This window comes from Poeciliopsis prolifica, unplaced genomic scaffold, assembly GCF_027474105.1.
Source record: "Poeciliopsis prolifica strain line A6 unplaced genomic scaffold, Auburn_PproV2 SCAFFOLD044, whole genome shotgun sequence".
Lineage (NCBI taxonomy): Eukaryota > Metazoa > Chordata > Actinopteri > Cyprinodontiformes > Poeciliidae > Poeciliopsis > Poeciliopsis prolifica.
In genome coordinates, this window is record NW_026562419.1 from 3594184 (window position 1) to 3607725 (window position 13542).

The 13542-nt window shown below is 41.4% G+C and overlaps 1 protein-coding gene and 1 long non-coding RNA gene across 2 annotated transcripts in view; both read right to left on the minus strand.

The window, feature by feature from the left end:
• The window catches only part of LOC129376517 (uncharacterized), a 226746-nt gene that overhangs the window by 97140 nt on the left and 116064 nt on the right, over positions 1-13542 (minus strand). The window lies entirely within an intron of this gene.
• On the minus strand, positions 8658-12952 carry LOC129376709 (uncharacterized). Its single transcript, XR_008607801.1, has 3 exons — positions 12910-12952; positions 12693-12811; positions 8658-9177 (listed from the first exon to the last, which is right to left on the minus strand). It is a non-coding gene; the product is annotated as an uncharacterized LOC129376709 (long non-coding RNA).

Below are 13542 nucleotides of genomic sequence, written 5' to 3' on the forward strand. Positions count from 1 at the left end.
CAGTCAAAACTGACTGGGTGTCTCACAAAGATAGAATTCTTTCTGTCTCACACACATGACAGTTGCAGAGGATTAATTACCATAGCAACGAAGCACAGCAGGGCCCAGCAGCTGATTAGAACTACAAAAACGCATCACTGTAGTTTTTACTATGGCAGAGCTCTGAGGAAGGAGCTGGCCTTTAGAATTATAAATTAGAACTACAAAAACGCATCACTGTAGTTTTACTGTGGCAGAGCTCTGAGGACTGAGCTGGCCTTTAGAATTATAAATTAGAACTACAAAAACGCATCACTGTAGTTTTTACTATGGCAGAGCTCTGAGGAAGGAGCTGGCCTTTAGAATTATAAATTAGAACTACAAAAACGCATCACTGTAGTTTTACTGTGGCAGAGCTCTGAGGACTGAGCTGGCCTTTAGAATTATAAATTAGAACTACAAATACGCATCACTGTAGTTTTTACTATGGCAGAGCTCTGAGGACTGAGCTGGCCTTTAGAATTATAAATTAGAACTACAAATACGCATCACTGTAGTTTTTACTATGGCAGAGCTCTGAGGACTGAGCTGGCCTTTAGAATTATAAATTAGAACTACAAAAACGCATCACTGTAGTTTTTACTGTGGCAGAGCTCTGAGGACTGAGCTGGCCTATAGAATTATAAATTAGAACTACAAAAACGCATCACTGTAGTTTTTACTGTGGCAGAGCTCTGAGGAAGGAGCTGGCCTTTAGAATTATAAATTAGAACTACAAATACGCATCACTGTAGTTTTTACTGTGGCAGAGCTCTGAGGAAGGAGCTGGCCTGTAGAATTATAAATTAGAACTACAAATACGCATCACTGTAGTTTTTACTATGGCAGAGCTCTGAGGAAGGAGCTGGCCTGTAGAACTACTTGTGTTTTGGGCATTTTATAACTGATTTTTACCAACCATTGCTACACATGGGATTAGTGTTAATTAAGTTTAATTAATCTTAATGAAATTAAGCTTAATGAAAATTTCAACATAAAAGCCTTGACAATTTTTATATCAATTGCTGTTTGGAGCATTTTAGAACTGATTTAACACAATCACTGTTACTCATGTGAATAGATTGGACATTTAAACGAGGCTTACTGAAAAATTCAAAATAAAAGCCTTAATATTCCTTTCTGGCTCATGCCTATTTTAGTGAAAATGGCTGCCTCAAACTGATAGAATTATGTCTCCCCCTGTCTGACTCACAGCTGGCAGAGGATCCATTACCATAGCATCGGAGCACAGCAGGGCCAGTGGTTAGGACTACAAATACGCATCACTGTAGTTTTTATTATGGCAGAGCTCCGAGGAAGGTGTTGGCCTTTAGAACTACTTGTGTTTTGGGCATTTTATAACTGATTTTATCCAACCATTGTTACACACAGGATTAGTGTGGTAATTTTAAATTAAGTTGAATTAAAATTTCAAAATAAAAGCCCTGACATTCTTTTATATTATGGAATTGCTCTCTTGGGGATTGTGTGACTTTTTAACAGAACCACTTACACTTTGGATTATTTTGTACAGTTAAAATGAAGCTTACTGAAAATTTCAAAATAAAAGCCTTAAGACTCTTTCTGGCTCATGCCTATTTTAGTGAAAATGGCTGCCACAAACTGATAGAATTATGTCTCCCCCTCTGCAGGCTCTGACTCAGAGCCTGCAGAGGATCCATTACCATAGCAATGGAACACAGCAGGGCCAGTGGTTAGGACTACAAAACTGCATCACTGTAGTTCTAACTATTGCAGAACTCGGAGGAAAAGGCTGGACTTTAGAACTGCTTGTGTTTTGGGCCTTCTATAACTCTTTTTAACCAACCATTGTTACACATGGAATTAGTGTGAAAATTTTAAATTAAGCTTTAAAAAATTTTCAAAATAAAAGCCTTGACAATTTTCCCATCAATTAAGTGCTCTTTTGACCATTTTATGTCTGATTTTACCAAAAAAAAATTACACATGGATTACATTGGCCATTTAAAATGAAGCTCACTGAAAATTTCAAAATAAAAGTCTTAAGATTCGTCTGTGGCTAATGCAGCGCCGCGGGCGCTGCAATGATATTAGCTTGCTTTATCTTTTCGTCTCAAGTTAGGGCACTGTCTTGCCCAGCAAGACAGTGCATTAGCACAAACATTAGCTTTTCACTAGCATTTAAGATTATTAAGAATAAGATTATCCTGCATGATCTTTTTCTCTCAGGTTTTCTCTTAGCATTAACCTATTACCTTAGCCTTTTCCTTTACTTATTACCCATGTTCAATAATTCATGCTTGTGACTATCCACGTGCTATTGATGAAATTGCAGCTTTCTTTATCATGGATGCTAATGTTTAGCATCAGAACGCTGGGTCCAAACCGACGGGCACACTTTGGCAGGCCCTGGTTAAATTTCTTCAGGAATTTTCTAGTTAAACTATTATAATTATTAATATTTACAGAAGTCAAACATAAATGAAGCTTCAGATTAACAGCATATGTGGATTGGATAATCCTAATTCCTGACAGTCTGCTTGGTTCCAGGTGCTGCCCTGAGCTGATGAGTTAACAGGTTAAAGGTGCTGATTAACTTAGTTAAATGAATCCAACAGCTGGTAACTTGCTAGTGAGAGACGTTCAGGGATCCTGGGAAACTCAGTGGATTCACTGAGCAGAGGGACCAGGATGGAGGCGCCTTGCACTCTGACTGTCAGGCACAAATGTTTCATTCTGCCTCATGTCAGAGGGTCGATTCAGTCACCAGCTCTGGGAAAACTGAAACAAATGATCAAATATATAAGCTGCAGTCTAGAATGATGTGTTCTGGCGTGGTGGTAAAGCGTGGAGGCTCAGTCCTGAACGCAGCCGTAGGAGGTTTGAACTCCAGCCTGATGGACGTTTGCTGCATGTTTCTTCTGTCATTACCAACTTCCTGTCTCACTGCTAAATAAAGAGCAGAGCAACAAAACCTTTAACTCGGCAGTTTTCAAAGTGTGAGGCTCCCCAGAGCACTTTAGGGAGGCGCAGTGCGAGGGAAAAATAAACCGAAGAAGCTATCCGCTTGCTGTCTACTGATGTGAGAGGAAAAAAAATGGACACATTTTAGTAAACGTGTTCATCTTCTTCACTTCAACCTATCTATGTGAATGTGGGTTTTCTGCACTCGCAGTGATAAAAAGCAAATCCCGGTCAAGGCTGCTGGTTGGAGATGATCTGCGGTTATACGCTCCACAGTGCAACCCCGCATTAACCGCATCAAAAGCACAAGCACATTGTTCCCACTAAAACGAAGGTGAGCTGAACAGTAATGTTGCCAATTTAGTTAAAATCATAAATAAAATGACTTACACATGATTCAGGACCGTGATAGAAACAGAAATGGTGCGCATAGCGTGCGTAAATGTTTTTTTCTTTGTACAGTCATGGCCAAAAGTATTGAGAATGACACAAATGTTATATTTTCACATGATCTGCAGCCCTCTGATTTTCATGTGTATGTCAGATGTCATCACATACAGAAATACAATTGCAATCATATTATAAGTAACAAAAGCTCTTATTGACAGAATGAGTTAATGCAGCAAGTCAATATTGCAGTGTTGACCCTCTTCTTCAGGTCCTCTGCAATTCTCCTGCCATGCTCTCAATCAATTTCTGGACTAAATCCTAACTGATAGCAGTCCATTCTTGCACAATCAATGCTTGCATTTTGTCAGAACTCCTAGGTTTTCGTTTGTCCACCCGTCTCTTGATGATTGACCACAAATTTTCAATGGGATTAAGATCAGGGGAGTTTCCAGACCATGGACCCAAAATCTCTGTTTTGTTCCCTGAGCCAGTTAGATATCACCTTTGCTTTATGGCAAGGTGCTCCATCATGCTGGAAAAGGCATTGTTCATCACCAAACTGATCTTGGACGGTTGGGAGAAGTTGCTCTCGGAGGACATTCTGGTACCATTCTTTATTCATGGCTGTGTTTTTAGGTAAGACTGAGAGAGCCGACTCCCTTGGCTGAGAAGCAACCCCACACATGAATGGTTTCAGGATGCTTTACAGTTGGCATGAGACAAGACTGGTGGTAGCGCTCACCTCGTCTTCTCCAAACAAGCCGTTTTCCAGATGTCCCACACAATCGGAAAGGGGATTCATCAGAGAAAATGACTTCACCCCAGTCCTCAGCAGTCCACTCCCTGCACGTTTTGCAGAATATCAGTCTCCCTGATGTTTTTCCTGGAGAGAAGTGGCTTCTTTGCTGCCCTCCTTGAGACCAGGCCTTGCTCCGAGAGTCTCCGCCTCACAGTGCGTGCAGATGCACTCACACCTGCCTGCTGCCATTCCTGAGCAAGCTCTGCACTGCTGGCAGCCCGATCCCACAGCTGAAACACTTTTAAGAGACGGTACTGGTGCTTGCTGGTCTTTCTTGGGCGCCTGGAGCCTTTTTGGCAATAATGGAACCTCTCTCCTTGAAGTTCTTGATGATGCCATAGATTGTTGACTGAGGTTCAATCTTTCTAGCTGCGATTCTCTTTCCTGTTGGGCCACTTTTTTGCATTGCAATGATGACTGCACGTGTTTCTTTAGAGATAACTATGGTTCACAGAGGAGAAACAATGATGCCAAGCACCAGCCTCTTTTTAAAGTGTCCAGTGGTGTCAATCAATCAATCAATCAAATTTTATTTGTATCGCACATTTCAGCAAGGCATTTCAAAGTGCTTTACATCATAAACACAAGAACACAAAGTCATGCAACATATAATAGACAATACATTGTTACATATTACATTTCAAATGAAACTCTAATCAGCTGGTTTTTAGTTGTGATTTAAAGGAAGTCAGGGTTTCTGCTGTTTTACAGTTTTCTGGAAGTTTGTTCCAGATGTTTGGTCCATAGATGCTGAAAGCTGCTTCTCCTCTCTTGGTTCTGGTTCTGGATGCAGATCAGAACCAGAACCAGAACCTGAGAGTCTGGAAGGTTGATACAACAACAGCAGATCTTTGATGTATTGTGGTGCTAAACCGTTCAGTGATTATAAACTAACAACAGTATTTTAAAATCTATTCTTTGAGCTACAGGGAGCCAGTGGAGGGACTTTAAAACTGCTGTTATGTCTCTATCTTCCTGGTTCTAGTGAGAACAGGAGCAGCAGCTTCTGGATCAGCTGGTTCTGGATCAGCAGCTTCTGGATCAGCTGGTTCTGGATCAGCAGCTTCTGGATCAGCTGGTTCTGGATCAGCAGCTTCTGGATCAGCTGGTTCTGGATCAGCTGGTTCTAGATCAGCAGCTTCTGGATCAGCAGCTTCTGGACCAGCAGCTTCTGGATCAGCTGTTCTGGATCAGCAGCTTCTGGATCAGCTGGTTCTGGATCAGTTGCAGCTGTTTGATTGATTTGTTGGACAGGCCTGTGAAGATGCTGTTACAATAATCAATGAGACTAAAGATAAACACATGGATGAGTTTCTCTAGATCTGGCTGAGACATTAGTCCTCTAATCCTGGAGATGTTCTTCAGGTGATAGAAGGCCGACTTTGTAACTGTCTTTATATGGCTTGCAAGGTTCAGGTCAGAGGTCATCACTACTCCCTTCTTACTTAATCATGACAGATTGATCTCCAGCCCTGTCCTCATCACCACCTACACCTGTGTTAATGGAGCAATCACTGAAACGATGTTAGCTGGTCCTTTTAAGACAGGGCTGCAATGAAGTTGAAATATGTTTTGGGGGATAAAGTTCATTTTCTAGGCAAATATGACTTTGCAATTAATTGCTGTTACACTGATCACTCTTTATAACATTCTGGAGTATATGCAAATTGCTGTTATAAAAACTGAAGCAGTAGACTTTGTAAATATTGACATTTGAATCATTCTCAAAACTTTTGGCCATGACTGTATGCCTCCGCTCTTTCATACAGCACGCTCTTTTAGCTCGAGATAAATTGTTTAGATGAGCCACAAAAAGAGCTCCACAATTTTGCAACTTTTAGGTTTTTGATTTATTTTTAATTTCAAGGAAATGTGCAACATTTACAGATGTGTTCCAAAGATCTGATCAAAATGTTAAGATGTGAAAACACTGTTGGTATCTCAAACATGAAACTCAGAATCTCAGATGTAACGTTTGTTTGAGAAAACGGTTGAAAATGAGTTTGGGGTTGTTCTTATCATTAGATCACTCTAAATTCTCATTATAGAAATGAGAATTTGAGATGACACTATTATTGTTATTCTTACTATTTTCTAAATATACCAACAAAATCTTACTTTACTTCATTTGGTGCTTCCAGAGTGTAAGATTCACTGAGCACATTCACCTAATTAGGGGACAATTAATTTCACCTGCTGCATGCTGTCCTCCCTGTTTCATTTCTTCATCAGTTGTCTTCCAGCAAATTCCTGTCTGTGGGTAAGTTTTGTTTTCGTGTCGTTTTTATGCAATTGAGTTATTAATTATTATAGAAAAGGTACTTTCTATAATGCCAAGAAGTCATGGCATAATCAATACAGTTACAGAAGAAAAATATCTCTGGTAATTTATTTTTTTGTGATGCATGAACTTCCATACATGTGTTATGGTTTGCTATTCATCCACCCAAATATCTTCTTTGTGAGGCAATTGAGAAGTAATGAACCATGGAAGTGACTGGTTTTAAAATGCAATATAAGTTGACAGTCAAATAAGAAACGGTGTTGATTTGAACAATGAACTTTAACAATTGAAACAACAACAAACAGTGTATTAGCAATTGGAAATTAATTTCTCCTGTCTTGAATAGAAAACTCTTGCAAAAAGAAAAAAACTGATCAGAATGACAGGATGTTCCAGGAGCGACCCGGAGTGGAGTCCATGTGTAGCATGACGCTATTTCCTTTAGCCTAGTCTTCAAACTTTCTCCCCACATTTTTTCTCTCACAAATTTGCTGTGTAACCCATGCCAGAATCCTTCAGGACAGAAATGTCTGGTAAAAGAAATGGTACTTCCCTGTTCATTCCTTTGTTTAGGTGGCAGTATTGTGAAGAGCAGAGTTTTGAGAGGTAAACGCTTGATACATTTCTCATTTGTCTTCCCAATAATAGTGGAAATATTGCACTGTGCATCAATTTGGTGGGCGCCAGACCTCAACTGTGTTTTTGCAAACATTGAACTAAGCAGATCTGCCCTCTGCAAGTATGTCTTCGGGGTCACACCATCTGTAGTTATGGATTTCACCAGCTGCAGCAGTGGGTTATCACTGTCATTCATGACAAGATTTTGAAATGCAGAGCTGTCACAGAAAGTACAGCATAAGCACTGACAAAAGGCATCAAAGGAGCAGGTGTTTAACACAGAGAGTGACAATGTCCCAACTTTAACAGGCTGATGATGCATGTTTCCATTTTTCAATAGTCCCACTTTCACTCTTTTGGCCCCAGATGATGAATCTGCATGGAGCCATTCAGTGCAGGAACTCAGGTATGAAGACCTATTCCTCTTTTTGGGTGGAAGAATTTGTCCTCTCCAGTTTTCATCTGCGGTGGAAAGGTTTCTGGTGGCATCCGATTCCATCACATCGCTAGAATCCATGTTTCTGCTGCCTTCAGCATTGTGGGTAATTATGGATGCAGGGCTAGCTTCTGTAACTTCTGCTGATGCAACTTGTCCCTCCTCCTGTTTTGCTTTTTCAGAGCAAATCCGCATCTTTCCTTCGATGAAGGAAAGATGCCTAGAAATGAAGCGGTCGACTCGAATGGGTAAGTTCTTAAGTTTGAAGAGGCCATGTTTTACATTTTTGAATTCTGCTTCAACATTGGCTGAGCTTGCTGTGAGGCTGGTACTTTTGAAGAGGGGAACCACTATTCCTGTCCACAGTGGTAAGTAACTTGCAAGTCTTATAATGTGTGGCACAATCTCAGGGAGGAAATTGATGTTATCCCTATCCCCATTAGATGCAGCGTGTGTCCTGCTCTCCTCACAAATGTTTGACACCCAGTCTCGTAGGTCAGTCTGGAAAGCCATCAACTCTGATGCCTTTGCTGACCTCCATCCAGCTGGCTCCATCCTACCCTCACACAGCTCTTTTGAAATTGTGCACGAAGGGTTCCTGACATGCATCTTTTGGGCTGGCCAGTGCAGGGAGATGTCAGCACCTTCGATGGAACACTGGAGCACCATTGGGCTGTTGACCGCTGGCTTGCTGTCGCATGTCATTGTAACATGGCCTTGACACTCTTTACAGAAGTCTTTGATATCAATGTACTTATTAGTGACAGTTGGATAAACTTTTGCTCTTTGGAATACAAAAGTACATGTGTGTTTGAATTTTTTCCACACCAGATCATTAATGACATGAGTCCAAGTGCCAGGTTTAAAACAGTGTAGTTCCTTTTGCCAGATGTTGAAAACTTGTTGTTGTATTCAACAGTTTCAGGTATAAATTGAACCCATTCTTTAAATGGAACTTAAATCTGAAAGTTGTCCAGAAGTGCCAGAGTCAAACTCTGTGTCCACAGGGCTTTCAGTGTCACTTTCTTGAGCATTTATTTCTAATGTTGCCCAGATGTTGTGTCTGTTCATTTTTACAATAGTGTATAGGGCTTTTGACATCTTATTTTCCAACTGCTGACTTAGCTCTGTCCAGACAGGAGCAGCTGGAGTGGCTATATTTTCTAAGATAGCCTCTTTTGATTTGCAGAGAATTGCAAAAAGAGACTCTCTGTGTATGGCATGGCTGCCCATGCATACATTTTATGTCAGAAATTGTATTAAATGACCCATTGAAACACAAAGAAAAATCCCTCCCTGGATGACACCACAGAGCGTTCTGATCCAGAGACAAACACTCACCTGCAGGACGAGCTACAACCAGGCTGACGGTGCTGATCAGTTTCTTCTCATGATTTGCTTGTTTGACTCGACACTCATATGTCCCGCTGTCATTAGTCCTTGCATTCTGCAGAATCAAAGACGCGTCTCTTTTCTGCACCTGACTAACCAGCAGATCAACGCGGTCCTTGTAAGACTGATGCTGGTTTGTTGGATCAAACTGATGATCTCTGTACAGGAGGACGGCTTCTGGCCCCAGATCAGTTCTGCCCCACTCTATGGCTACAATCTGTTCCTGCTCAGGAGCTTTACATGGCAGAATGCGGTCATCTCCAGGTTCAGCTTTGATTGTTATGATGTTCTGACCTGAAGGAGAGACAACACAGAGCAAAGAGGTCAGAGGTCAAAGTGTGATCAGTGTAGGTCTGTATGATGAAGACTCATCCATGAGCTCAGCTCCATCAATCTGAAGATTCATCCAACAGCAGGAACATCAGGGTCAAAGGTCATAGTCAGTAAAGATATTCAGAAACGAAAAAAATGTTTTCATGAAGATAATTTTCAATCCCCTTCATGGCCATTTACAGGAAAAGTCCATCCCAATAACAAACATCCTGGCACGCACCATGTGGGATGGCCATGCAGGACACAATGGACTGTCGGCACCTTTGGGATCTGCCACTGACGATGCCATCCCCGTGGATGGATGGCAACAATCCCCAGGATTCATTTTGGGCCTTCCTCACAACATAACGTTTAGAAAAAACTTTGATCAAAACAGCCATGAAAATCCAGTCACCAGTTATTAATATTTATTAAAGGAACTGAATAAATAAACAGAAGATCTGAAACAGGCAGAATCTCTGAGGTTTATGATCTCAGCTGGTTAATATGACACATTCAATTTCCTTTTGAAATTAATAAATAATTTCTCCACTGAACTTAATGTCTAACATGTTCATTGCCCGTTTCCACTGGCTCTGATGGTCTCAGCTCCACTCCACTGATCCAGGTCCCTCACCGCCCGTTCAAATGAAATCATCTACTATTACTGCTGATATTATGACCAGTGTTATTTCTGAACTTAGCATTAAAAATGTTTTTCTTCACTGGATGAAAGATTTATTAATTTCTCAGGAAGCAAAAATGGCTCAAGAATAAAAGCTATGTACAACTTCTTCACAAATATATTTTTTTAAGAAAAAGCAGCTGAAATTGAACTTAAGTTAGATACACCTAACTTCAGCCAATCAGAACGGTTTAGAAATTTCAGTTCTAACTTAACTGTAAAAAACAGGAACCAATCAGAAACAGCCAGCAATCTACCATTCATGTATTAATGAAACAACAGCCCATCAGAAATGCCAAACAATGAGCAGAATAATTGTTTCCAACGGAAAAGAATCGGCCACTGAAGACCACAGAACAGAGCAGGATTTTCAGGCTGATTTTCAAAGGAAATTCATTTGAAATCCTAATGGGAGCCCAGAGCTTTTCTGACAATTTCTTTACTTCAAGCTGCAGAGAAGTAAGTTTCAGCCGTACCAGAAGCTACCAAGTCCAAACAATTTCGGTATTTGGACTAAATGTGGAGGACCTGGGTGAATCCATGAGATATGTGGTCAGGAAAACAAGCAGCCTGACCTTCTCCTAAAGAGAGGATAACGGCCGGCATGTCTGGACCACATGCTGCCCCAGCCAGAGGTGGGAAACACAGCTTGGGCCTCGACGATGCACTGGACATCAACAAGATACTCCTGTGTGACCAACTCCTTCTGCCTGTGCTGTTTGTACAGATCCCGGACAGAGACTGTGGATGACGGCTTTGCTCTGCAACGCCATGTCCTAGGAGCTTCAATGTGACTTTGTTCATTTTTTCAAAGAAGTCTGGAAGGTACAAGATGTCACCTGTTCCCCCAGAGCTGCATTGACCGACTCCAGAAACTCTACAATGAAGTCAGACTACAAAAAAAGAAAAGGGAATTTCTCCTTGAGAGCAGCATACATCTGTGTGGAGAAGACGACACTCAAAAATCTCATCATTCTCCTGGCAGAGCTGTTGGAACAGTCTGTCATTTAGGGCTCAGGGTTTTATTTTGTTAACTGCCTTGACTCGAGGGACTCATTGGGAGTCCCTCGATATTTTGGTTACAAGATTGTGGCAATCCAGGACACAATGGACTGTCGGCACCTTTGGGATCTGCTCAAGAAGAGCAGTGAAGCTGCAGTACCTGCCAACCATCCAGGGGCACCATCAGTGGTGCATGCCAGGATATTGGTTATTGGGATGGACTTTTTCTGTAAATAGCCATGAAGGGCATTGAAAATGGTCTGACCTTTTGTGTCTGTTTTGAAATATTTTGAAAACAAAAACTCTTCAGCCAAGTCCTCACCGCTGGAGGCCTTAAAGCAGACGTGAGCCATCAACAGAGCGTTGTCAGAATGGTTGTCTCATCCAGCTGAAGGCTGAACAGAGAATCCCTTAAGGTGGCACACAGCTGCTGCCCTGCAGCCGTATCCATTTCATTCATTCTGCATGCTGTGGTGTCATTGCTGAGTGGTACGGGGTCCCATTCCAGCACAGTAGAGATTACCTCATTTGTGGCAGGGAGCACCAATTTTCTCCAATTGCCCACATTTGGCTATTAGCAGAGAGATGTTATAGGAAGCCACTAGCCTGCTATCAGACTGCCTGCTTTTCCAGGCAGAGACTGTGATGCTTCTCCTACATGCTGCTCTTTAAGAGCCTGAAAGAAGCTCCTAGTTAGCCTTGTCCGCATGGTTCCTCGTAAGGTGTTCCTTGAGACATGATGGCTTCATTGCTTCATTGGAGAAAACTTGTTCACCCGGTGAACACTGTGGAAGTTTTGTGTTTGTTGAACAAGGTATGAACCCATAATCAAGGTATTCATCGAGTATTGACGGCACTTCTTCTCCTGTGCCATTTTCGAATACACTTCCTGCTAGTCTCGCAAAAACAACTGAAATGCCACGCAAAAGTATGACAATGCATCACTTTTGCGCGGCCCACATGTAACTACACAGGCTGCAATATTGTTAGTAAATACTAACAATAAAAATTGATAACAGGCTTTTTGTTCATGGAGTTTTGGCATTGCTTGTGCCATTTTAGATGAAACCTCTTTCATGTCCCATGATTTGTGCTTTTGCATTGTTGCATTGTCTTTTATCAATGATTGTAACTGATGTTAAGACTTTAAAATTCACAACAACACAAATTCAGAGCTTCAGAGAAAAGTCACAGCAGCGTCAGCTGATATCGGGCCAGAAACCTGAACTGATCCAGAACAAGAGACATCTGGTTCTGGTACCATCCGGTTCAGAAAACAACTGGAACCAACAAAATGATGTGACTGAATTAATAAGTAAGTAAAAATCTGAATAATAACTGGGCTGAAAATTAAAGCAGGGATTCATAAAATAAATTTACATTTTCTCTAAATTTAAAAAACGTTGCAACTAAATCTATTAGTCACAACATGAAAACTCCATGTTGTCCACAGGCTGATTTCCCCTGGTAACCAGCAGTAGAAACACGTTGAGTGTCCACCATATTGTGAGTGGCATGAAGTCCTTGGAAACACAAACAAATATGCTTGAAAACTGAGTTTTCTGAATCAATCAACTTTCTGTCCAACTAGTGAATAGTTTTCAGTAAAATGTCCTCATTTTAGTTCTAGTATTAATGATCAGTGAGACAAAAAGATCATAATAACCTAAAACAGTGAAATTAAACGGTGCTGGAATAAAGTTATAAAATCTCTAAACCAGGATAAAAACTGTCCAACATGTTGGGATTAAAGCTTCAGTGGTCTGATGAATCTGTCTGATGAATCTGTCTGTGTGTGACTGAATCTGACCTGCAGCAGCGACAAACTGCCAGAAAACCACAGACAGCAGGAACAGAGACGCAGGCAGAGAGGAAGAAGACATTTCCTGGTTGGTCTCTCCGTCCCAAATTTACATTCATGCGACGTTTCTGAGAGGAAAACATTATAACGAAACACATTGAAGTTTAACTTAGAACAGAACAACAACCAGTTAGGAGATGAAACTAGAATAAAGTCAGAAACTCACAGCGACAGAGATCCGCAGTAGAGGACAGGGTGTGGCTGCAACGCTGCAGCATGACCTTAGCCAGAAGCAGGAGCCCTCCTTCAGCTCATTTACGCATGCGCCAAAAAATACTTCCGGGGTTGTGGGTTGTTTTTCTTTTTCTTTTTGAATTTTATTTAAAATGAATAGAATTTCGCACAAGACCTGTATCGAGCTACGTGCAGCAGCCTCGCGTCTCCTGTAGTTGTCCAGGTGTTTTGTAATTATATTTGTAATATTTTGTGGTTAAGGTGTTTAAATTACTTAATATTTTAATTAGAGTGGACGACGAAGAATTGATCTGCTAAAGACCTCCGAAGTGGCAGGCGGCCACGAGGTAACCTTTGTTAAAACACGTGTCACCTGTTGTGTTTTATTTTTATAGTTTCCATGGCGTTTCATAAAGAGCCCGTCTAAAGGAAGCTGTGCCAGTGTGCCACTTTGGAGCTACACCCCCTTTTTACTCGATACACGCCTCGATGCCCGGCTTCAGACGGCCCGTCACGACCTGCTGGTGGCGGTAGAGGAGCAACCCCCCTCCTTCTTCCACTGCCTTTTGTGTAGCTGGGGTTTGGGTGTATTTTCTTCCTCCTTTCACCACAAGGTGGACCATGG